Source organism: Arachis stenosperma, unplaced genomic scaffold, assembly GCF_014773155.1.
Source record: "Arachis stenosperma cultivar V10309 unplaced genomic scaffold, arast.V10309.gnm1.PFL2 arast.V10309.gnm1.Scaffold_100028, whole genome shotgun sequence".
NCBI classification, from domain to species: Eukaryota; Viridiplantae; Streptophyta; class Magnoliopsida; order Fabales; family Fabaceae; genus Arachis; species Arachis stenosperma.
In genome coordinates this window covers 252,246-275,240 of record NW_026651370.1, presented here as the reverse complement: position 1 = coordinate 275,240, position 22,995 = coordinate 252,246, and the positions used below count along the sequence as shown (strand labels likewise).

The following is a 22,995-nucleotide window of genomic DNA, read 5'->3' as shown; positions in this document are numbered from 1 at the left end:
TTCTATTATTGGATTATTTTAGAATTTATTAATACAAGAATTACCTTTATTTTTAATTGATTCCTTTGAGTTTTTATTTATCATGTCTTTCTTTAATTCCTTTTCCTATGTTATGAGTTCTACATTCACAATGAGCGAGTAGTTCCCTAACTTGATGGGGAGTTGATTGAAAGGAACCCTTGAGTTGGGGTGCTTAAAGGAAAAATTGTAATTGGGTTCATTGTTGGAATGCCCTCTAGTCACTGACACTAATCCTTTTCAATGAGCGGATTGGGACTTGTGAATAGAAACAGCATTCCAACTTGTTTGACTCTCCCTTACCTAGTAAGGGATAACTAAACAGAGCAACCTTTAATTATCAATTAATCTTGAGAGTACTTCAACAAGAATAGGGTTTCCAACTAATCTACTCCCAGTCAAGACTTTTATTTAAAATTGATTAAATTCTCTAAATTAATTTCTTGTTTATCAACTCAACCATTTTTTAAAACACCTTATTGATAAAATATCACATCTCTCTGTAACTCGTTGGGAGACAATCTGGGATTCATATTCCCAGTATTTTAACTTTAATCTTTATGACAACCCTTTTAAATTGATAAGTGGTTTTTCGGCTGGTTAAGGACTGTACTTGCAACGTATTTCTATTGATAATTTCTTAACTTGCCAATTTTCGCCACGTCAATTTTTGGCGCCGTTGCCGGGGAGTTGCAACAGTGTGCTAATTTATTGATTGGCATTTATTTAATTGCAATTTTTCTTTTTATTTTGTCACTATGAGCTGTACATTTCTTTCGTTAAATGACGCGTTCACTTCCTGATCCAAGCTTGCCAGTATTTGACCCTGAGATTGAAAGAACTCTTTCACGTATAAGGCAAGCTCGGCGTCGACGAGTCCTCTCTGAGGACGAACCTGAAACGTCATTTAAGGAAGAAGCAAGCTCCCTTTCTACTGATCCAGTTGATTTACGTGCAGGCGACATGGCAGCACCAGGAGAGTCACTATCCAGGAGGAAGGAGCCCCTGATTTTTCACTCCAACCATTCCAGGCACACCATCCAGCAGTGGCTGTGGATTTCGAAATAAAGTCTTCACTACTCAACTTGATGCCAAAGTTTCATGGCTTACCTGCTCAAGAGCCTATAAAGCACCTTAGGGATTTTCAGACTTCCTGTTCTACTGTTAAGCGTGATGGCACTAATGAAATCTTCATTCTGTTGAAAGCGTTCCCATTTTCTCTTGAGGGAAAGGCAAGAGAGTGGTACTACACTCAACCTGGAACAACTGTTTCCAACTGGGATACACTTAGAAGAGAATTTTTGGAGAAATTCTTCCTAGCTGAGGTTGCAGATAAACTGAGGAAAGACATGTCCATGATCGTTTAGGATGAATCCGAGACTCTTTATGAATACTTGGAACGCTTCAATAATCTTCTAGAAGCATGCCCCCATCATATGATTGACAACATAGTGTTGCTCGGCTACTTTACACAGGGCATGAAATCTCAAGATAGGACCACATTGGAAGGTGCTAGCAATGGGTCTATGAAAAAGTACAAGACTACAGAAGAAGCATGGCAATTGATCAACGACTTAGCCGAATCTACCAGGAATCACAGGCAGAAGCAAAGTCGGTCAAGAGTTGTTGCAGAGGTATCCACTAGCAAAGAGACTGCTGCTATAGCTCAGAGTTTATGTGAAATGACTAACTTGCTGAAGCAGATGCAACTAAATCAACAACAGCCTCAGCAAGTTCAGCCTTCTCCACCACAGCACAGTCAGTAGTTGGTTCCACAAAGAGTATACAGAATCTGTACAGATTACAGTCACTACACTGATGAGTGTCTGTAACTTCAACCGGAAGACCACACTGTAGCAGCCACTCATAATTTTTATGACCGCCCTAATCAAAGGTACAATCAAGGTGGTAGCTATAACCAAGGATGGCAGGATAACTCTAACCAAGGCTGGAGAGATAATTCTAACCAGGGCTGGAGGGACAATCATAACAGAGGAGGCAGAGATAACATTGGAAATCAGAGGTGGAATAACAATAACAACTTCAGGCAGCAGAATTAGAATCAGGCCTACAGAGCACCTCATCTAAGATAGCCTCAAGCATCTCAGTAGCCCTCTCAGATCACTTATCCCTCTTCATCTCCTAATGATGAGTTACTACAATCTATTGATCAGAGACAACAAGCCATGGAAAATAACTTTACTGCTACTCTGAATGGTCTGACTTCTACTTTGCAAGCCCTTGTCTCACAGATTGGATCAATGAACAACTCCAACAACCAGTCCTCAAGCTCTGGTGGACTCCCCTCTCAACCATTACCCAATTCAAAGGGTGGTATTAATGCCATCACCCTAAGGTCCGGAACCACATTGCACGAGAGGAACCAAGAAGAACCAAACCTACCTGAACACACCTCAGCTGAAGAGGTAGTAAAATTAGAAGATGTTGAGGAAGAAAAGGATCTACAGGACATGCCTGAGGAAGAAGACACTAAATCACAGGAAGAAGCACCAAATGGCGCAGACACTGTAGAAAACGCCATTCCTATTCCATTTCCACAACTTGTAAAGAAGCCCAAGAAGCAGTTGAAACCTGATCCCAAAATGGTAGAAATATTCAAAAAGATTGAGGTAACTGTTCCCCTTTTTGATGTTATTCAACAAGTACCTAAATACGCAAAGTTTTTAAAGGATTTATGCATACATAAAGACAAAATTAATGAATTAGAAACTATTCCTTTAGGTAGTTATATCTGCTTTAATGGGAAATATACCTGAAAAATGTAGTGACCCCGGCCCATGCATGGTTAACTGTACCATTGGAGGTGTGATATTTTCTGACTACATGTGTAATTTAGGAGCGTGTGTTAGTATAATGCCTTTGTCTGTATATGTTGTTTTGAGGCTACCTCCCTTAAAAAGGTCGGCAGCTCGTTTTGTGTTAGCAGATAAAAGTATTATTACAGTGGCTGGAGTTGCTGAAGATGTATTAGTGGGCATTAAAGGTCTCACTTTCCCCATTGATTTTTACATCCTGGAGATGCCCCAACATGACTTAGAGAAGCCATCATCAATCCTACTCGGAAGACCTTTCTTGAAGACCTCGAAGTTCAAATTAGATGCTTTTCAGGAACATACTCTTTTGAAATAGACGGCCGAGTAGTAAGCTTCAATCTGCATGGAGTTATGAAGTACCCTCCAGAAGATCACTCTATCCTCCAGTGTGACATCATAGATGAAACCGTAGCTGAAGTTCACCTGGAGGAGTTTGAAGAGAAGTACATAGGACAAGGTCCAAGTGTTGGGACATTCTCAGAGGATAATGAAAGTACTCTACCACTGCCACCAACTCCAGATAATTCAGAGCCTGACCATGAATAGAAGTCAGAATTGAAACCTCTCCCTCCACGCCTCAAATATGCTTGCCTCGAAGACAAGCAGAAGTTTCCAGTTATCATTGCACGGGACCTCACCTCTCAACAGGAAGAGTAGTTACTTAGTGTGCTGAGGAGGCACAAGAAAGCAATTGGGTGGAGTTTGGCAGACATAGTAGGCATCAACCCTCAAGTTTGTGAGCATAGAATCTTTTTAGAAGAAGGAGCAAGACCCGTTCGTCAACCCCAGAGAAGACTAAACCCCATTATCTTGGAGGTTGTCAAGAAGGAAGTGACCAGACTATTAGAGGCAGATATTATCTACCCCATTTCAGACAGTGAATGGGTAAGCCCAGTACAAGTGGTGCCCGAGAAGTCTGGAGTCACTATAGTGAAGAATGAGCATGGAGAGCTCATAGCTACCAGAGTACAGAATGCCTGGAGGGTCTGCATTGATTACAAGCGTCTCAACCAAGCCACTCGTGAGGATCACTACCCTCTTCCATTCATTGATCAAATGCTGGATCGCCTATCAGGTAAATCACATTATTGCTTTTTAGATGGTTATACAGGATATTTCCAGGTTCATATAGCTCCTGAGGATCAGGAAAAGACTACTTTTACCTGTCCTTTTGGGACTTATGCTTACAAGAGAATGCCCTTTGACCTGTGCAATACACCAGCTACTTTCTAAAGGTGCATGATGAGTCTTTTCTCTGATCTTATTAAGGACTATATGGAAGTTTTTATGGACGATTTCAGCGTTTATGGTGATTCTTTTAGCCTTTGCTTGGATAGTCTATCTAGAGTATTAGATAGATGTGTCAGTACAAACCTTGTATTGAATTTTGAAAAATGTCATTTTATGGTTAAACAAGGAATTGTACTAGGACATGTTGTATCTAATACTGGCATTTCTGTAGATCCAGCAAAGGTGGATGTTATTTCTAGTTTGCCTTACCCCTCTTCTGTGAAGAAAGTCCATTCATTCCTTGGACATGCAGGTTTTTACCGAAGATTCATTAAGGACTTTAGTAAGGTAGCACTTCCCCTATCCAGACTACTGCAGAAGGATATTGAGTTCGAGTTCAGTGAGGATTACAAACAAGCGTTTGATAAGCTGAAAACCGCCCTGACTCAAGCTCCAATTGTGAGAGGACTGGACTGGAGCCAGCCATTCGAAATCATGTGCGATGCTTCCAACCATGCAGTAGGAGCAGCGTTGCCTCAGCGTGAAGGTAAAGATCCTTTTGTTATTGCTTATGCATCTAAAACTTTAGACGCCGCTCAGTCCAATTACACTACTAGTGAGAAAGAGCTTCTTGCTATTGTTTTTGCTATAGATAAATTCCGAGCCTATTTACTTGGTACGATGGTAGTAGTATACTCAGACCACGCAGCTCTAAAGTATTTATTAGCTAAAAAGGAATCCAAACCAAGGCTTATACGTTGGATATTGCTACTACAAGAATTTGATTTAGAAATAAAGGATAGGAGTGGTAACCAGAATCTAGTGGCAGACCACTTGAGTCGCCTTGAGCACATTAAAGATGATTCCACCCCTATAGCTGATAATTTTCCATTTGATAACCTACAAGCAGTATCTGAGGTAATCCCTTGGTATGCACCTGTAGCTAATTATCTAGTTAGCCGCACTTTTCCTCCAAACTTTACTAAGCATAAAAAAGACAAGCTGAAAAGTGAGTCTAAATATTATATATGGGATGACCCATATTTATGGAGATGTGGCGCTGACCAGGTAATTAGAAGGTGTGTGCCTCAATTAGAATTCCAGTCCATTTTAAAGGCCTGTCACTCATCTGAGAGTGGAGGATATTTTGGCCCTCAAAAAACAGCTAAAAAAATCTTAGACTGTGGATTCTGGTGGCCCACTCTTTTTAAAGACGCTGCTGAATTTTGTAAATCTTGTCCCCCATGCGAAAGGTTTGGTAATATATCCCAGAGGGATGAAATACCTCAGCAAATTATGCTTTTCTGTGAAATTTTTGATGTTTGGGGCATTGACTTCATGGGTCCATTTCCAAATTCTAATGGCCACCTTTATATACTCTTAGCTGTAGATTATGTTTCTAAATGGGTAGAAGCAATTCCTACCCGTACTGATGATGCTAGCACTATTGTTTCCTTTATGAAAAACCACATTATTTGTCGCTTTGGATCACCACGAGCAATCGTGAGCGATCAAGGCACCCATTTCTGTAACAGGAGACTAACAGGATTACTGAAGGTGCATGGGATCATTCATAAAGTTGTGACAGCCTACTATCCTCAGACTAATGGGCAAGCCAAGGTGTCAAATAGAGAGATAAAGCATATCTTGCAGAAGATAGTTAAACCTCATAGAAGAGACTGGAGCACCAGGCTGCAAGATGCACTCTGGGCATATAGAACAGCGTACAAGACACCCATTGGGATGAGCCCTTTCTGCTTAGTTTATGGAAATGCTTGTCATCTTCCAGTTGAAGTAGAGCACAAAGCTTTTTGGGCAGTAAAGGAGTGCAACTTGGGAATTGAGAAAGCCGGAGCTGAACACAAGTTGCAACTGCAAGAACTGGAAAACCTTCGCCTAGAAGCTTATGAGAACTCAAGACTATACAAGGAGAAGATGAAGGCTGTACATGATCAGCACATCAAGAAAAAAGAATTCCAACCTGGAGATTTAGTCCTCCTTTATAAATCTCGACTGAGGCTCATGCCAGGCAAGTTGAGATCCAGATGGGAAGGTCCATACAAAGTAGAGAAGGCCGAACCATACGGAGTTTATCACCTAAGCCATCCTTCCAGCTCCGAACTTATCAAGGTCAATGGACATCGTTTAAAGCTGTACCATGGGGAGAAGATGAAGAAAAACAAGGAGCTCTAGATCTTCCTCTTGGAAGATCCCCACATAGCCGAAGACTGAGCTAGTGGAGCGTCCAACTTACAGATGTTAAAGCAAAGTGCTAGGTGAGAGACAAACCACCATGGTATGATCATTCTTTTCTTTGTTTTTTTTTTATTTTCATATTCAATAACTTTTCTCTTTATTAGTACATTTCATGCATCTGCATTTACATACCTTTATTTAAAAAAAAAATTTTCGCGACGCGACCGCATCATTGACGCGTCCGCGTCGCAGGTGAATCAGAAAGATTAAGAAACGAACAGAGAGTCACGCAGGAGCGTGGCTGGAAGCATGCCAGTGGCACAAATCATCCCACGCGACCACGTCATCGACGCGTCCATGTCAAATGAGAACATTGGCCTCCCACGCAACCACGTCACCCACGTGGCCGCGTGCCCTGGAATTCGACGTAAAAAGGTTGCACGACCGAAAGTTGTGCTAGAGTGGTGCTGGATTGGCGCTGAACGCCCGATTCTTCCCACGTGGACGCATGGCTCACGCGTCCGCGTCATAGCCTTCTAATAACCAACCACGCGATCGCATGACCCACGCGATCGCGTGACCCAAGACTTCGCAAAAATAAAATTTTGAACAGAGAGTTGTGCAAGTGCGAGGCTGCCCTCCCGCTAGTAGCATCAAACGGGTCACGCGACCGCGTGACCGACACGACCGCGTCAATCAGTCTAAGCGCAATTCGCACGACCGCGTGCCTCACGCGGCCGTGTCGCTTGCGCCGCACAGCGTCCCTAATTTGCAAATTATCTTATCTTTCTTTTCTCCAAATCCTATTTTCTCTTCTTCCTTCTTCCTTCTTTCTCACTTTCTACTCTCTCTCTTTCACCCCCATTAACAAGGTTTTCTTTTCTTCTTCTCCCCTTACTTTTCTATTATTCTTCTTATTTTTATATGTTATCTTTTCTTCTCTTTTCCTTTTACTTTCACTATCCATATTTTCTTCTCCTTTCTTTTCTTTTTCTTTTCTTTTAATTGGTGTTGGAAGTTTATTTGGGTCATTATTTTGCTTGTGGATTGTTAAGAAATAGTTTGACAATTGATGAGCGGATAATTTATACACTTTTTGGCATTGTTTTTAGTATGTTTTTGGTATGATCTAGTTAGTTTTTAGTATATTTTTATTAGTTTTTAGTTAAAAATCACTTTTCTGGACTTTACTATGAGTTTGTGTGTTTTTCTGTGATTTCAGGTATTTTCTGGCTGAAATTGAGGGACCTGAGCAAAAATCTGATTCAGAGACTAAAAAGGACTGCAGATGCTGTTGGATTCTGACCTCCCTGCACTCGAAGTGGATTTTCTGGAGCTACAGAAGCCCAATTGGCGCGCTCTCAACGGCGTTGGAAAGTAGACATCTTGGGCTTTCTAGCAATATATGATAGTTCATAATTTGCCCAAGATTTGATGGCCCAAACCGGCATTCAAAGTCACCTTCAGGAATCCCAGCGTTAAACGCTGGAACTGGCACCCAAATGGGAGTTAAACGCCCAAACTGGCATAAAAGCTGGCGTTTAACTCCAAGAAGAGTCTCTGCACGAAATTGCTTTATTGCTCAGCCCAAACACACACCAAGTGGGCCCGGAAGTGGATTTTATGTCATTTACTCATCTCTGTACACCCTAGGCTACTAGTTTTCTATAAGTAGGACCTTTTACTATTGTATTTTAATCTTTCAATCTTAGGATCTTTTGATCATGCTTTGATGATTGAACCCTCTTTGGGAGGCTGGCCATTCGGCCATGCCTAGACCTTATGCTTATGTATTTTCAACGGTGGAGTTTCTACACACCATAGATTAAGGTGTGGAGCTCTGCTGTACCTCGAGTATTAATGCAATTACTATTGTTCTTCCATTCAATTCTGCTTGTTCTAGTTCTAAGATATCACTTGTTCTTCAACTTGATGAATGTGATGATCCGTGACACTCATCATCATTCTCACTTATGAACAAGGTGACTGACAACCACTTTTGTTCTACAAGCAACCAAGGCTCTAGTGAATATCTCTTGGATTCCTGATTGCACGATGCATGGTTGATCGCCTGACAACCGAGTGCTCGCCTGACAAACGAGCTAGCCATTCCGTGAGATCAGAGTCTTCGTGGTATAGGCAAGAACTAATGGCAGCATTCAAGAGAATCCGGAAGGTCTAACCTTGTCTGTGGTATTCTGAGTAGGATTCAATGATTGAATGACTGTGACGTGCTTCAAACTCCTAGCAGGCGGGGCGTTAGTGACAGACGCAAAAAATCGTTGGATTCTATTCCGGCCTGACCGAGAACCGACAGCTGATTACCCCATGCTGTGACAGAGCATAGGCAAACGTTTTCACTGAGAGGATGGGAGGTAGCCATTGACAACGGTGAAACCCTACACGAGCTTGCCATGGAAAGGAATAAGAAGGATTGGATGAAGACAGTAGGAAAGCAGAGAGACGGAAGGGAAGGCATCTTCATGCGCTTATCTGAAGTTCCTACCAATGAATTACATAAGTATCTCTATCTTTATCTTTTATGTTATTTTCGTTCATCACCATATCCATTTGAGTCTGCCTGACTAAGATTTACAAGATGACCATAGCTTGCTTCATACTAACAATCTCCGTGGGATCGACCCTTACTCGCGTAAGGTTTATTACTTGGACGACCCAGTGCACTTGCTGGTTAGTTGTGCGAAGTTGTGTAATGCCATGGAATTGAGCTACCAAGTTTTTGGAGTTCATGACCGGGGATTATGAGAGTTGTGAAAAGTATTGTTCACAATTTCGCGCACCAAGTTTTTGGCGCCGTTGCCGGGGATTGTTCGAGTTTTGAGCAAGCTTTTGGTCCGGTAACATCAGTGCCAAAATCCAGCAACAGCACCAAGTTTTTGGCGCCATTGCCGGGGATTGTTCAGTTTGGACAACTGACGGTTCATCTTGTTGCTTAGATTAGGTATTTTTTTTTCGAAATTCTTGAAGATGAATTCTAGAGTTTCATGATGATTTGTTGAAGTCTGGCTGGCTGAGAAGCCATGTCTAATCTCATTGGACCGAGGTTTCAACTTATCATCACAAGAGCTTGTTGATTTTTATCAATCTTGCTTTTGGAGCAGTGATCTGCTAAGGCTTGGCTGGCCTTTGGCCATGTCTAGTGTTTTGGACCGAAGCTTTCTTTGAAAGCTTGGCTGGCTGTGAAGCCATGTCTAATTCCTGGACCGGAGTCTTAGACTAGCATTGCACTGATTCCTGGAATTCTCATTAAGAATTTTGATATCTTTTTCCACTTAATTTTCGAAAAAAACAAAAAAAAAATTTCAAAAAAAAAATTATAAAAACCAAAAATATTCTATGTTTCTTGCTTGAGTCTAGTGTCTCATCTTAAGTTTGGTGTCAATTGCATGCATTCATTCATGTGTCTTAAGGATCTTCAAGTAATTCTTGATTATTTCCTACTCTAATCTTTGAATTCTCTTGACTTGAGTGTTTATGTGTCTCATTTGCATTCTTATTAGTGTCAGTAGTATACAAACTGCTAAGTTTGGTGTCTTGCATGCATTGTTATTTGATTTTAGTTGCATTTTGATTATTCTTTATTATTGAAAATCCAAAAATATTTTTAATTTGTGTCTTTTCAAGTCAATAATACAGAGAATTGAAGATTCAGAACATACAGCAGAGGAATTGCACAGAAAAAGCTGGGCGTTCAAAACGCCCAGTGAAGAAGGACAGACTGGCGTTTAAACGCCAGCCAGGGTACCTGGTTGGGCGTTTAACGCCCAAAAGGGTAGTATTTTGGGCGTTAAACGCCAGAATGTGCACCATTCTGGGCGTTTAACGCCAGGATGGCACAAGGGGGAAGATTTCATCTTCAAATCAAATTTTTTTTCAAGTTTTCAAAAGTTTTTTCAAAATCAAATCTTTTTCAAATCATATCTTTTCAATCAAATGTTTTCAAAATCAATTTCTTTCCTTTTTCAAAGATACTTGCTATCAATTAATGATTTGATTCAACAAATCAAGTATGTTGCCTTTTCTGTTGAGAAAGGTTTAATGTTTGGATCATATCTTTTTCTTGATAGCCAAGTTATTAATCTTCAAAATCATATCTGTTTAAAATGTTTTTCAAATCATATTTTCTCAATCACATTTTTTTAAAAACCAATCATATCTTCTTAACCACATCTTTTTTAAAATAGTTTTCAATCAAATCTTTTTGATTTCTAATTTCAAAATCTTTTTCAAAAATCATTTTATTTCTTTCCCACTTTCATTTTCGAAAATTAAGTAATGTTTTTCAAAAATATTTTCAAAATCTTCCACTTAATTTTCGAAAATTACTTCCCTTCTTCTCACATCCTTCTATTTATGTACTAACACTATCCCTTAATGCAAAATTCGAACTCCATTCCCTCTGATAAGTTCGAATTTTCTACTTCTGTCTTCTACTCTTCTTTTCCTCTGACACTTCAAGGAATCTCTATACTGTGACATAGAGGATTCCACATTTTCTTGTTCCCTTCTCTTTCTTATGAGCAGGAGCAAAGACAAAAGCATTCTTGTTGAGCCTGATCCTGAACCTGAAAGGACCTTGAAGAGAAAGCTAAGAGAAGCCAAAGCACAACTCTCTTTAAAGGACCTGACCGAATTCTTCAAAGAAGAAGAACACATGGCAGCCGAAAACAACAACAATGCCAACAATGCAAGGAAGGTGCTGGGTGACTTTACTGCACCTACTCCCGACTTTTATGGGAGAAGCATCTCTATCCCTGCCATTGGAGCAAACAACTTTGAGCTTAAGCCTCAATTAGTTTCTCTAATGCAACAGAATTGCAAGTTCCATGGACTTCCATTGGAAGATCCTCATCAGTTTTTAGCTGAGTTCTTGCAAATCTGTGACACTGTCAAGACTAATGGGGTTGACCCTGAGGTCTACAGACTTATGCTATTCCCTTTTGCTGTAAGAGACAGAGCTAGGACATGGTTGGATTCACAACCTAAAGAAAGCCTGGACTCATGGGAAAAGCTAGTCAATGCCTTCTTGGCAAAGTTCTTTCCACCTCAAAAATTGAGTAAGCTTAGAGTGGAAGTCCAAACCTTCAGACAGAAGGATGGAGAATCCCTCTATGAAGCTTGGGAAAGATACAAACAATTAATCAGAAAATGTCCTTCTGACATGCTTTCTGAATGGAGCATCATAGGTATTTTCTATGATGGTCTCTCTGAACTGTCCAAGATGTCTTTGGATAGCTCTGCTGGAGGATCTCTTCATTTGAAGAAGACGCCTACAGAAGCTCAAGAGCTGATTGAAATGGTTGCAAATAACCAATTCATGTACACTTCTGAAAGGAATCCTGTGAACAATGGGACTAATCAGAAGAAAGGAGTTCTTGAGATTGATGCTCTGAATGCCATTCTGGCTCAGAACAAGATATTGACTCAACAAGTCAATTTGATTTCTCAAAGTCTGTCTGGAATGCAAAATGCACCAAGCAGTACTAAGGATGCTTCATCTGAAGAAGAAGCCTATGATCCTGAGAACCCTTAATTGGAAGAGGTGAATTACCTAGGAGAACCCTATGGAAACACCTATAATTCTTCATGGAGAAATCACCCAAATTTCTCATGGAAGAATCAACAGAGACCTCAACAAGGTTTCAATAACAATAATGGTGGAAGAAACAGGTCTAGCAATAGCAAGCCTTTTCCATCATCTTCTCAGCAACAGACAGAGAGTTCTAAGCAGAATACCTCTGACTTAGCAACAATGGTCTCTGATCTAATCAAAACCACTCAAAGTTTCATGACTGAAACAAGGTCCTCCATTAGAAACTTAGAAGGACAAGTGGGTCAGCTGAGCAAGAAAATCACTGAACTCCCTCCTAGTACTCTCCCAAGCAATACTGAAGAAAATCCAAAAGGAGAGTGCAAAGCCATTAACATGGCCGAATTCTGGGAGGAAGAAGAGGCAGTGAACGCCACTGAGGAAGGCCTCACTGGACGTCCACTGGCCTCCAATGAGTTCCCCAATGAGGAACCATGGGAATCTGAGGCTCAAAATGAGACCATAGAGATTCCATTGGATTTACTTCTGCCATTCATGAGCTCTGATGAGTACTCTTCCTCTGAAGAGGATGAGTATTTCACTGAAGAGCAAGTTGCTAAATACCTTGGAGCAATCATGAAGCTAAATGACAAGTTATTTGGAAATGAGACTTGGGAGGATAAACCCCCTTTGCTCACCAAAGAACTGGATGACTTGTCTAGGCAGAAACTGCCTCAAAAGAGGCAGGATCCTGGGAAGTTTTCAATACCTTGTACCATAGGCACCATGACCTTCAAGAAGGCCTTCTGTGACTTAGGGTCAAGTGTAAACCTCATGCCCCTCTCTGTAATGGAGAAGCTAGGGATCTTTGAGGTGCAAGCTGCAAAAATCTCACTAGAGATGGCAGACAACTCAAGAAAACAAGCTCATGGACTTGTAGAGGATGTTCTGGTAAAAGTTGAAGACCATTACATCCCTACTAATTTCATAGTCCTAGAGACTGGGAAGTGCATGGATGAATCCATCATCCTTGGCAGACCCTTCCTAGCCACAGCAAAGGCTGTGATTGATGTTGATAGAGGAGAGTTAATCATTCAAGTGAATGAAGAATCCTTGGTGTTTAAGGCCCAAGGATATCCCTCTATCACCATGGAGAAGAAGCATGAAGAGCTTCTCTCAAAACAGAGCCAAACAGAGCCCCCACAGTCAAACTCTAAGTTTGGTGTTGGGAGGCCACAACCAAACTTTAAGTTTGGTGTTGAACCCCCACATTCAAACTCTAAGTTTGGTGTTGGGAGGTTCCAACATGGCTCTGAGTATCTGTGAGGCTCCATGAGAGTCCTCTGTCAAGCTAATGACATTAAAGAAGCGCTTGTTGGAAGGCAACCCAATGTTTTATAATTAACTATTTTCTTTTGTTATTTTATCTTTTTTGTAGGTTAATGATCATGAGAAGTCACAAAATCAATGAAAAAAGCAAAAACAGAACGAAAAACAGGAAGAAAAATAGCACACCCTGGAGGACGCACCTACTGGCGTTTAAACGCCAGTAAGGTTAGCTGTTGGGCGTTTAACGCCCAGTCTGGCACCATTCTGGGCGTTTAACGCCAGAAAGGGGCACCAGACTGGCGTTAAACGCCAGAAAAGGGCAAGAACCTGGCGTTAAACGCCAGGAATGGGCACCAGCCCGGCGTTTAACGCCAGAAATGGCTCAAAACGTGATTTTGAATGCCATTTGGTGCAGGGATGACTTTTCCTTGACACCACAGGATCTGTGGACCCCACAGGATCCCCACCAACCCCACCACTCTCTCTTTTCTTCACTCATTCACCAATCACCTCAATACCTCTTCCCCAAAAACCCTCACCTATCAAATCCCTTCTTTCTCTTCACCACTCACATCCATCCTTCATAAAACCCCACCTACCCCACCATTCAAATTCAAACTACTTTCCCACCCAAACCCACCCTCAAATGGCCGAACATCCCTCTCCCTCTCTCCTATATAAACCCTCCTTCACTCCTTCATTTTCACACACCTTAAACACCATCTCTCTCCCCTTTGGCCGAATACAAAGCCATTCCCTTTCTCCTCATTTCTTCTTCTTCTACTCTCTTCTTTCTTCTTTTGCTCGAGGACGAGCAAACATTTTAAGTTTGGTGTGGTAAAAGCATTGCTTTTTGTTTTTCCATAACCATTTATGGCATCTAAGGCCGGAGAAACCTCTAGAAAGAGGAAAGGGAAGGCAAAAGCTTCCACCTCCGAGTCATGGGAGATGGAGAAATTCATCTCAAGGGTGCATCAAGACCATTTCTACGGAATTGTGGCCTTGAAGAAGGTGATCCCCGAGGTCCCTTTTTCACTTAAAAAAGGTGAATATCCGGAGATCCGACATGAGATTCGAAGAAGAGGTTGGGAAATCCTTACCAACCCCATTCAACAAGTCGGAATCTTGATGGTTCAAGAGTTCTATGCCAATGCATGGATCACCAAGAACCATGACCAAAGTGTGAACCCAAATCCAAAGAATTATCTTACTATGGTTCGGGGGAAATACTTGGATTTTAGTCCGGAGAATGTGAGGTTGGCGTTCAACTTGCCTATGATGCAAGGAGATGAACATCCTTACACTAGAAGGGTCAACTTTGATCAAAGGTTGGACCAAGTCCTCACAGTCATATGTGAAGAGGGCGCCCAATGGAAGAGAGATTCAAGAGGAAAGCCGGTTCAATTGAGAAGGCATGACCTCAAACCCGTGGCTAGAGGATGGTTAGAGTTTATACAACGCTCAATCATTCCCACTAGCAACCGGTCCGAAGTTACCATAGACCGGGCTATCATGATCCATAGCATCATGATTGGAGAAGAAATAGAGGTTCATGAGGTTATAGCCCAAGAACTCTATAAGGTGGCAGACAAGTCCTCTACCTTGGCAAGGTTAGCCTTTCCTCATCTCATTTGTCACCTCTGTTATTCAGTGGGAGTTGACATAGAGGGAGACATCCCCATTGATGAAGACAAGCCCATCACTAAGAAGAGGATGGAGCACACAAGAGACCCCTCTCATCATGAGATCCCTGAGATGCCTCAAGGGATGCACTTTCCTTCACAAAATTATTGGGAGCAACTAAACACCTCCCTAGGAGAGTTGAGTTCCAACATGGGACAACTAAGGGTGGAGCATCAAGAACACTCCATCATCCTTCATGAAATTAGAGAAGACCAAAGAATCATGAGGGAGGAACAACAAAGACAAGGAAGAGATATTGAGGAGCTCAAGCACTCCATTGGATCTTCAAGAGGAAGAAAGAGCCGCCATCACTAAGGTGGACCCGTTCCTTAATCTCCTTGTTCTTTATTCTTCTGTTTTTCAAATTTTATGCTTATGTTTATCCATGTTTGTGTCTTATGATCATTAGTGTCTTAGTGTCTATGCCTTAAAGTTATGAATGTCCTATGAATCCATCACATTTCTTGAATAAAAACGTGCTTAATTGAAAAAAAGAAAGAATTGCATGAATTTTGAATTTTATAATAGTTTAATTATTTTGATGTGGTGGCAATACTCTTGTTCTCTGAATGTATGCTTAAACAGTGCATATGTATCTTGAATTTGTAGTTCATGAATGTTGGCTCTTGAAAGAATGATGAAAAAGGAGACATGTTATTGAGGATCTGAAAAATCATAAAAATGATTCTTGAAGCAAGAAAAAGCAGTGAAAAAAAAAGAGGCGAAAAAAAAAGAGAAAGAAACCGAAAAAAAAAAAAGAAAGAGAAAAAGAAAGAAAAAGAAAGAATAAGGTTGTGATCCAAGGCAAAAAGAGTGTGCTTAAGAACCCTGGACACCTCTAATTTGGGACTCTAGCAAAGCTGAGTCACAATCTGAAAAGGTTCACCCAATTATGTGTCTGTGGCATGTATGTATCCGGTGGTAATACTGGAAGACAGAGTGCTTTGGGCCACGGCCAAGACTCATAAAGTAGCTGTGTTCAAGAATCATCATACTTAACTAGGAGAATCAATAACACTATCTGGATTCTGAGTTCCTAAAGAAGCCAACCATTCTGAATTTCAAAGGATAGAATGAGATGCCAAAACTGTTCAGAGGCAAAAAGCTAAAAGCCCCGCTCATCTAATTAATACTGATCTTCATAGATGTTTTTGGAATTCATTGCATATTCTCTTCTTTTTATCTTATTTGATTTTCAGTTGCTTGAGGACAAGCAACAATTTAAGTTTGGTGTTGTGATGAGCGGATAATTTATACACTTTTTGGCATTGTTTTTAGTATGTTTTTGGTATGATTTAGTTAGTTTTTAGTATATTTTTATTAGTTTTTAGTTAAAAATCACTTTTCTGGACTTTACTATGAGTTTGTGTGTTTTTCTGTGATTTCAGGTATTTTCTGGCTGAAATTGAGGGACCTGAGCAAAAATCTGATTCAGAGACTAAAAAGGACTGCAGATGCTGTTGGATTCTGACCTCCCTGCACTCGAAGTGGATTTTCTGGAGCTACAGAAGCCCAATTGGCGCGCTCTCAATGGCGTTGGAAATTAGACATCCTGGCTTTCCAGCAATATATGATAGTCCATACTTTGCCCAAGATTTGATGGCCCAAACCGGCGTTCAAAGTCACCCTCAGGAATCCCAACGTTAAACGCTGGAACTGGCACCCAAATGGGAGTTAAACGCCCAAACTGGCATAAAAGCTGGCGTTTAACTCCAAGAAGAGTCTCTGCACGAAATTGCTTCATTGCTCAGCCCAAACACACACCAAGTGGGCCCGGAAGTGGATTTTTATGTCATTTACTCATCTCTGTACACCCTAGGCTACTAGTTTTCTATAAGTAGGACCTTTTACTATTGTATTTTAATCTTTCAATCTTAGGATCTTTTGATCATGCTTTGATGATTGAACCCTCTTTGGGAGGCTGGCCATTCGGCCATGCCTAGACCTTATGCTTATGTATTTCAACGGTGGAGTTTCTACACACCATAGATTAAGGTGTGGAGCTGCTGTACCTCGAGTATTAATGCAATTACTATTGTTCTTCCATTCAATTCCGCTTGTTCTTGTTCTAAGATATCACTTGTTCTTCAACTTGATGAATGTGATGATCCGTGACACTTATCATCATTCTCACTTATGAACAAGGTGACTGACAACCACTTTTGTTCTACAAGCAACCAAGGCTCTAGTGAATATCTCTTGGATTCCTGATTGCACGATGCATGGTTGATCGCCTGACAACCGAGTGCTCGCCTGACAAACGAGCCAGCCATTCCGTGAGATCAGAGTCTTCGTGGTATAGGCAAGAACTGATGGCAGCATTCAAGAGAATCCGGAAGGTCTAACCTTGTCTGTGGTATTCTGAGTAGGATTCAATGATTGAATGACTGTGACGTGCTTCAAACTCCTAGCAGGCGGGGCGTTAGTGACAGACGCAAAAAAATCGTTGGATTCTATTCCGGCCTGACCGAGAACCGACAGCTGATTACCCCATGCTGTGACAGAGCATAGGCAAACGTTTTCACTGAGAGGATGGGAGGTAGCCATTGACAACGGTGAAACCCTACACGAGCTTGCCATGGAAAGGAATAAGAAGGATTGGATGAAGACAGTAGGAAAGCAGAGAGACGGAAGGGAAGGCATCTTCATGCACTTATCTGAAGTTCCTACCAATGAATTACATAAGTATCTCTATCTTTATCTTTATGTTATTTTCGTTCATCACCATATCCATTTGAGTCTGCCTGACTAAGATTTACAAGATGACCATAGCTTGCTTCATACTAACAATCTCCGTGGGATCGACCCTTACTCGCGTAAGGTTTATTACTTGGACGACCCAGTGCACTTGCTGGTTAGTTGTGCGAAGTTGTGTAATGCCATGGAATTGAGCTACCAAGTTTTTGGAGTTCATGACCGGGGATTATGAGAGTTGTGAAAAGTATTGTTCACAATTTCGCGCACCAAGTTTTTGGCGCCGTTGCCGGGGATTGTTCGAGTTTTGAGCAAGCTTTTGGTCCGGTAACATCAGTGCCAAAATCCGGCAACAGCACCAAGTTTTGGCGCCGTTGCGGGGATTGTTCAGTTTGGACAACTGACGGTTCATCTTGTTGCTTAGATTAGGTATTTTTTTTCGAAATTCTTGAAGATGAATTCTAGAGTTTCATGATGATTTGTTGAAGTCTGGCTGGCTGAGAAGCCATGTCTAATCTCATTGGACCGAGGTTTCAACTTATCATCACAAGAGCTTGTTGATTTTTATCAATCTTGCTTTTGGAGCAGTGATCTGCTAAGGCTTGGCTGGCCTTTGGCCATGTCTAGTGTTTGGACCGAAGCTTTCTTGAAAGCTTGGCTGGCTGTGAAGCCATGTCTAATTCCTGGACCGGAGTCTTAGACTAGCATTGCACTGATTCCTGGAATTCTCATTAAGAATTTTGATATCTTTTTCCACTTAATTTTCGAAAAAAACAAAAAAAAATTTCAAAAAAAAAATTATAAAAACCAAAAATATTCTATGTTTCTTGCTTGAGTCTAGTGTCTCATCTTAAGTTTGGTGTCAATTGCATGCATTCATTCATGTGTCTTAAGGATCTTCAAGTAATTCTTGATTATTTCCTACTCTAATCTTTGAATTCTCTTGACTTGAGTGTTTATGTGTCTCATTTGCATTCTTATTAGTGTCAGTAGTATACAAACTGCTAAGTTTGGTGTCTTGCATGCATTGTTATTTGATTTTAGTTGCATTTTGATTATTCTTTATTATTGAAAATCCAAAAATATTTTTAATTTGTGTCTTTTCAAGTCAATAATATAGAGAATTGAAGATTCAGAACATACAGCAGAGGAATTGCACAGAAAAAGCTGGGCGTTCAAAACGCCCAGTGAACTTTATTCGAGAACATCCTGGGCTTTCCAGAAATATAATAGTCCATACTTTATTCGAGATTTGACGACGTAAACTGGCGCTCAACGCCAGTTCCATGCTGCATTCTGGAGTCAAACGCCAGAAACACGTCACGAACCAGAGTTGAATGCCAAAAACACGTTACAACTTGGCGTTCAACTCCAAGATAAGCCCCAGCTCGTGTAAAGATCAAGCTCAGCCCAAGCACACACCAAGTGGGCCCTGGAAGTGGATTTCTGCATCAATTACTTACTTCTGTAAACCCTAGTAGCTAGTCTAGTATAAATAGGACGTTTTACTATTGTATTAGACATCTTTGGTCTCAGTTTTATTTTATTATTCATCGGAGGAGACTACTGATCACGTTTGGGGGCTGGCCATTCGGCCATGCCTGAACCTTCATCACTTATGTATTTCAACGGTGGAGTTTCTACACACCATAGATTAAGGTGTGGAGCTCTGCTGTACCTCGAGTTTTAATGCAACTACTACTATTTTCTATTCAATTCGATTTATTCCTGTTCCAAGATATTCGTTGCACTTCACCATGATGAATGTGGTGATTCGTGACACTCACCATCATTCTCACCTATGTTGCGTGACTGACAACCACTTCCGTTCTACCTTAGACCGGGCGCATATCTCTTGGATTTCTTAATCAGAATCTTCGTGGTATAGGCTAGAATTGATGGCGGCATTCATAGGAATCCAGAAAGTTTAACCTTGTCTGTGGTATTCCGAGTAGGATTCCGGGATTTAATGACTATGAGGAGCTTCAAACATGCATTGTTGGGCGTGATGACAAACGCAAAAGAATAAAGGATTCTATTCCGACATGATCGAGAACCGATAGATGATTAGCCGTGCTGTGACAGAGCATTTGGACCGTTTTCACTGAGAGGATGGGATGTAGCCATTGACAACGGTGATGCCCTACATACAGCTTGCCATGGAAAGGAGTAAGAAGGATTGAGGGAAGGCAGTAGGAAAGCAGATATCCAACAGGGACAATTCATCTCCATACACTTATCCAAAATTCTCACCAATAATTTACATAAGTATTTCTATCTTTATTTTATGCTTTATTTACTATTCGAAAACTCCATAACATTATTATCCGTCTAACTGAGATTTATAGATGACCATGGCTTGCTTCATACTAACAATCTCTGTGGGATCGACCCTTACTCACGTAAGGTATTACTTGGACGACCTAATGCACTTGCTGGTTAGTTGTGTGGAGTTGTGACTAAGTGTGATTCACGTTTGAGAGCGCTACCAAGTTTTTGGTGCCATTATTGATGATCACAATTTCGTGCACTGGTGCACGAAATTGTGATCATCAATGGCGCCATCAACATGGTACGCTCAATTGAAATCTCAACTCTTTATCACAACTTTGCACAACTAACCAGCAAGTGCACTGGGTTGTCCAAGTAATAAACCTTACGCGAGTAAGGGTCGATCCACGGAGATTGTTGGTATGAAGCAAGCTATGGTCATCTTGTAAATCTCAGTCAGGCAGATTCAAATGGTCATGAATGATTTAATAAAATAAAACAAGGATAGAGATACTTATGTAATTCATTGGTGAGAATTTCAGATAAGCGTATGGAGATGCTTTGTCCCTTCCGTCTCTCTGCTTTCCTACTGTCTTCATCCAATCCTTCTTACTCCTTTCCATGGCAAGCTGTATGTTGGGCATCACCGTTGTCAGTGGCTACAATCCCGTCCTCTCAGTGAAAATGTTCAACGCACCCTGTCACGGCACGGCTAATCATCTGTCGATTCTCAATCAGGTTGGAATAGAATCCATTGATTCTTTTGCGTCTGTCACTAACGCCCAGCCTTCAGGAGTTTGAAGCTCGTCACAGACATTCAATCATTGAATCCTACTCAGAATACCACAGACAAGGTTTAGACCTTTCGGATTCTCTTGAATGCCGCCATCAATTCTAGCTTATACCACGAGGATTCCGATTAAGGGATCCAAGAGATATCCACTCATCTAAGGTAGAACGGAGGTGGTTGTCAGGCACACGTTCATAGGGGAGAATGATGATGAGTGTCAGGATCATCACATTCATCAAGTTGAAGAACAAGTGATATCTTAGAACAAGAACAAGCTGAATTGAATAGAAGAACAATAGTAATTGCATTAATACTCGAGGTACAGCAGAGCTCCACACCTTAATCTATGGTGTGTAGAAACTCCACCGTTGAAAATACATAAGAACAAGGTCTAGGCATGGCCGTGAGGCCAGCCCCCATGATCTAAGATAGCATAAAACTACTCAAAGATAGCTACCCAGATGATCTAAGAACTAGACATCCAAAGATGATCCTAAGATCGAAAATGATCCAAAGATGAAAATACAATAGTAAAAGGTGCTATTTGTAGAGAACTAGTAGCTTAGGGTTACAAAGATGAGTAAATGACATAAAAATCTACTTCCGGGCCCACTTGGTGTGTGCTTGGGCTGAGCATTGAAGCTTCATGTGTAGAGACTTTTCTTGGAGTTAAACGCCAGCTTTTGTTCCGGTTTGGGCGTTTAACTCCCATTCTTGTGCCAGTTCCGGCGTTAACGTCGGGCAGTTTTGAGCTGATTTGGAACGCCAGTTTGGGCCATCAAATCTCGGGCAAAGTATGGACTATTATATATTGCTGGAAAGCCAGGATGTATAATTTCCAACGCCGTTAAGAGCGCACCAATTGGGCTTCTGTAGCTCAAGAAAATCCACTTCGAGTGCAATGAGGTCAGAATCCAACAGCATCTGCAGTCCTTTTCAGTCTCTGAATCGATTTTTGCTCAGGTCCCTCAATTTCAACCAGAAAATACCTGAAATCACAGAAAAATATACAAACTCATAGTAAAGTCAAGAAAAGTGAATTTTAACTAAAACTAATAAAAAATACTAAAAACTAAAAACATACTAAAAACATACTAAAAACAATGCCAAAAAGCGTACAAATTATCCGCTCATCATAACACCAAACTTAAATTGTGCTTCCTCAAGCAACTGAAAATCAAATAAGATAAAAAGAAGAGAATATGCAATGAACTCCAAAAACATCTATGAAGATCAGTATTAATTAAATGAGCGGGGCTTTTAGCTTTTTGCCTCTGAACAGTTTTGGCATCTCACTTTATCCTTTGAAATTCAGAATGATTGGCTTCTATAGGAACTCAGAATCCAGATAGTATTATTGATTCTCTTAGTTAAGTATGATGATTCTTGAACATAGCTACTTTATGAGTCTTGGCCGTGGCCAAAAGCACTTTGTCTTCCAGTATTACCATCGGATACATACATGCCACAGACAATAATTGGGTGAACCTTTTCAGATTGTGACTCAGCTTTGCTAGTCCCCAATTAGAGGTGTCCAAGGTTCTTAAGCACACTCTTTTTGCCTTGAGGTATCTCAGGGATTTCATGATGAGTGGGATCTCCTGTTTGCATTGAGCTTCTTCCACACAGATATCCATGAGGACTTGGTCCAACCTTTGATTAAAGTTGACCTTTTTTGAGTTTGAAAAGGGACCTCGAGGATCATCTTCTTCATTGCCACAACTTCATAGAAGTGGTCTTGATGCACCCTTGAGATGAATCTCTCCATCTCCCATGACTCGGAGGTGGAAGCTTTTGCCTTCCCTTTCCTCTTTCTAGAGGTTTTCTCCGGCCTTAGATGCCATAAATGGTTATGGAAAAAACAAAAAGCAATGCTTTTACCACACCAAACTTAGAAGGTTGCTCGTCCTCGAGCAAAAAAAGAAAGAGAGAGTAGAAGAAGAAGGAATAGAGGAGATGGGATGGCTTTGTGGTTCGGCCAAAGGGGGAGAAGTAGTGTTTAGGTTTGTGTGAAAATGAAGGGGTGAAGGTGGGTTTATATAGGGGTGGAGAGAGGGGTGGGTTTTCGGTTATGGAGGGGGGGTTTGGGAGGGAAAGTGGTTTGAATTTGAATGGTGAGGTGAGTGGGGTTTTATGAAGGATGAAGTGAGTGGTGAAGAGAAGATGGGATTTGATAGGGAGGGGTTTTTGGGGAAGAGGTGTTGAGGTATTGGTGAATGGGTGAAGAAGAAGAGAGAGGGTGGTGGGGTAGGTGGGGATATTGTGGGTCCACAGATCCTGAGGTGTCAAGGAAAATTCATCCCTGCACCATATGGCGAGCAAAATGCTCTTCATGCCAATTCTGGCGTTAAACGCCGGGCTGGTGCCCATTTCTGGCTGTTTAACGCCAACTTCTTGCC

The 22,995-nt window shown here is 41.2% G+C and overlaps 1 non-coding gene across 1 annotated transcript; it reads right to left on the bottom strand.

The window, feature by feature from the left end:
* Positions 1-11,358: 11,358 nt before the first annotated feature.
* LOC130959985 (small nucleolar RNA R71) lies at positions 11,359-11,466 on the bottom strand. Its single transcript, XR_009078957.1, has one exon. It is a non-coding gene; the product is annotated as a small nucleolar RNA R71 (small nucleolar RNA).
* Positions 11,467-22,995: the final 11,529 nt, after the last annotated feature.